Raw genomic sequence first — 4,229 nt, 5'->3', positions numbered from 1 at the left:
GATTTGATTTGCCAGTATTTTATTTAGGATTTTCACATTGATGTTCATCACGGATATTCGCCTGAAATTTTCTTTTTTTTGTTGTGTTTCTGCCAGGTTTTGGTATCAGGATGATGTTGGCCTCATAAAATGAGTTAAGGAGGATTGCCCCATTGTTTGGAATACTTTCAGAGGGAATAGTACTAGCTTCTCTTTCTACCTCTGGTAGAATTCGGCTGTAGAAACCATCTGGTCCTGGACTTTTTTTGATTGGTAGGCTATTAATTGCTGCCTCAATTTTAGAACATGTTACTGGTCTATTCAGGGATTCAACTTCTTCCTGGTTTAGTCTTGGGAGGGTGTAAGTGTCCTGAATTTATCCATCTCTTCTACATTTTCTGATTTATTTGTATAGAGATATTTGTAGTATTCTCTGATGGTAGTTTGTATTTCTGTGGGATCAGTGGTGATATCCCCTTTATTATTTTTTATTGTGTCTATTTTATTCCTCTTTCTTTTCTTGTTAGTCTATCTAGAGGTCTATCTATTTTGTTGATCTTTTCAAAAAGCAGCTCCTGGATTATTGATTTTGAAGGATTTTTGTGTCTCTGTCTCCTTCAGTTCTGCTCTTATCTTAGTTATTTTTTGTCTTCTGCTAGCTTTGATTTTGTTTGCTCTTGCTTCTCTAGTTCTCTATTTGTGATGTTAGGGTGTCGATTTTTGATTTTTCTGGCTTTTGTGGGCATTTAGTGCTATAAATTTCCTCTTGACACTGCCTTAAATGTGTCCCAGAGATTCTGGTATGTTGTGTCTTCACTTTCATTGATTTCAAAGAACATCTTTATTTCTGCCTTTATTTTGTTGTTTATCCTGTAGTAATTCAGGAGCAGATTGTTCAGTTTCCATGTAGTTGCACAGTTTTGAGTGAGTTTCTTAATCCTGAGTTCTAATTTGATTGCACTGTGGTCTGAGAGACTGTTAGTTATGATTTTCCTTCTTTTGCATTTGCTGAGGAGTGTTTTACTTCTAATTATGTGGTCAATTTTAGAATATGTGTGATGTGGTGCTGAGAAGAATGTATATTCTGTGGTTTTGGGGGTGGAGAGTTCTGTAGATGTCTCTTAGGTCCGCTTGGTCCAGAGCTGAATTCAAGTCCTCAATATCCTTGTTAATTTTCTGTCTCATTGATCTGTCTAATATTGATAGTGGGTGTTAAAGTCTCCCACTATTATTGTGTGGGAGTCCAAGTCTCTTTGTCTGTAAGAACTAGATTTATGAATGTGGGTGCTCCTGTATTGTGTGCATATATTTAAGATAGCTAGCTCTTCTTGTTGCATTGATTCCTTTACCATTATGTAATGCCTTTCTTTGTATATTTTGATCTTTGTTTGTTTAAAGTCTGTTTTCTCAGAGACTAGGATTGCAACCCATGCTTTTCTTTTTTTTGCTTTCCATTTGCTTGGTAAATATTTCTTCAGCTTTTTATTTTGAGCCTATGTGTGTCTCTGCACATGAGATGAGTCTGTTGAATATAGCACATCAATGAATTTTGACTCTTTATCCACTTTGCCAGTCTGTGTCTTTTAATTGGGGCATTTAGCCCATTAACAATACTCCTTGAGAAGAGCAACTGCTGGACACGTAATCGTCAGTTTTACCAAGGTTGAAATGAAGGAAAAAATGCTAGGAGCAACCAGGGAAAGGTCAGGTTACCCACAAAGGGAAGCCCATTAGACTAATAGCAGATCTCTTGACTGAAACCCTACAAGCTAGAGGAAGTAGGGGCCAATATTCAACATTCTTAAAGAAAAGAATTTTCAGCTCAGAATTTCATATCCAGCCAAACTAAGCTTTATAAGTGAAGGAGAAATAAAATCCTTTACAGACAAGCAAATGCTGAGAGATTTTGTCACCACCAGGCCTGCTTTTCAAGAGCTCTTGAAGGAAGCACTAAACATGGAAAAGAAGAATTGGTGCCAGCCACTGCAAAAACATATCAAATTGTAAAGACCATCAATGTTATAAAGAAACTGCATCAACTAACATGCAAAATAACCAGCTAGTATCATAATGGCAGGATCAAATTCACACATAACAATATTAACCTTAAATGCAGTAACCTTTTAATAATAAGACAGCATCATGGATGGACACTGAAGGCTTGCCTTTGTTGGCTGTTGCTGCTTAATAGCTGATACAGGTATTCTGCTGATGCCTCTGTGCTGCTTAGTTTCACTAAACACATTATTTTTTCACTGTATTAATAGTATGTCATATTTTTCACCATTAACTAATTATGTGTGAATAAATATAAGAAAATAATTGCTTATCAGTAGCGTATAAATTCAGCATCAGGAATGATGGTGATGCCAAGGAACCACAGATTGTCTATGAGTGACTGAGATAGTAACACTGGTGCTAAACAGGTTTAGTGTGCACAAATTTGGTTTCATGTGTGAAATTATTAAAAATATTGTGGAAAATTACCTTTAAGCTTTGTGTATAGTACATATAAAACATAAATAAATTTTACATTTAGACTTGGGTTCCATTTCCAAAATATCTCACTATGAATATGCAAATATTCCAAAACCTGAAAAAAGCCAAAATATTCGATGTTTCTGCTTCCAAGCACTTCACATAAGGATTGCTATATATATTAATCCTGTTTCCATGGTTAATACTGGCTGTCAACTTGATTGAATTGAAGGATGTAATATTGATCCTGGGTGTGTCTGTGAGGGTGTTAATTATTGCCCAGGATGGTCTCAAACTGTGAGGGTGTTGCCAAAGGAAACTAACATTTGAGTCAGTGGGCTAGGAAAGGTAGATCTACCTTTAATCAGGTGGGCACCATCTAATCAGCTGCAAGCCAATGTATAGCGGGCAGAAAAATTTAAAGCAACGAGACAGGCTTAGCCTCCCAGCTTACATCTTTCTCTCATGCTGGTTGCTTCCTGCCTTCGAACATGGGACTCCAAGTTCTTCAGTTTTGGGACTCAGACTGGCTCTCCTTGTTTCTCAGCTTGTAAACAGCCTATTTTGGGGCCTTTTATTTCAGGTGAGATTCTCATTTACATTTTTATTTTAGGTGAAAATAAACATCAGAAACTGTTAAGGTACAAGGAATTTAGTGGGATCTTTCTTTTATTTTAGGTGATATTCTCATTTACATTTTCATTTTCAGTGAAAATAAATATCAGAAGCTGTTAAGGTACCAGGAATTTAGTCACCCAGGGATACCAAGGCATCCTGCTGGATGGCTTTTTAAAATATTTCCTCCAGTCATCTGCCTCAATAACAACATTCTTGTTTTAGAAGTCTCTCTTTGACTTTATAAACTGACATGATTTCTTGTTCTGTTAAGAATGCATGCTGGTTGGGAATGACTATATGTGGGAAAAATTTTTAAAAAGACAAAAAAGAAAGGAAGAAAAAGAAGAATGGATTCTCAGCCTGGCATGGTGGCTCATGCCTGTAATACCAGCACTTTCAGAAGACACGACAGGGAGATAACTTGAGGCCCAAAGTTTGAGACCATCCTGGGCAATAATAAAGTCAAACTTCATCTCTAAAATATAAATATTTAAAAAAATTATATAAAAATAAAGCAATGCTACTTATATGTATGCCATATATATATATATATATATATATATATATATATATATATATATATATGGCATACAGATATTTTGACTCATACAGATATTTTGGTACCAAGAGTGGTTCTAAAGGAACAGAATATTAAGGATGGAATTCTTTCATTGGTTTTGGAGTTTCAGGAGTTGGCTGCTTAATATGGTTAGATCCAAGAGTGCTAAGGACTCTACCTCTAATAGTATGGAGAACACTGACAGTCTTTGGCATGAAGTGTTTAAAGAGTTTGGCAAAATAGATGCATTTGACAGTCCTGATTCACTGCTCATGAGAGGCAAGGAGTTTAGTGACCCTATACATAATACCTTTGATCATATATGGAGAACCAAGAAACATAATGAAGCTGGTTGGTTGCTCCTAAGTTCAGTGGACAAACTGATGAAAGAAAATGATGAACTCAGGGATACTGTCTCCCAGCTTCAAAAGCAGATACTGAGCTTCAAACCTGCTGAGATTGCCATGAGTGAGAGTCTTATCTACTGAAGAGAAAGAGCTAAAATTGTGGAAAACAGACAGAAGCTCTTATCATGTGAGTGGCTGACCTGCAACAAGACATTCATGCACAGACTTACCAGTCTACTATTAAAGTG

The sequence above is a fragment of the Aotus nancymaae genome, unplaced genomic scaffold (assembly GCF_030222135.1).
Source record: "Aotus nancymaae isolate 86718 unplaced genomic scaffold, 86718_ANA_hifiasm-v0.15.2.pri h1tg000040l, whole genome shotgun sequence".
NCBI classification, from domain to species: Eukaryota; Metazoa; Chordata; class Mammalia; order Primates; family Aotidae; genus Aotus; species Aotus nancymaae.
The sequence above is the reverse complement of the archived record's forward strand: the minus strand, read 5'-3'. Positions refer to the sequence as shown.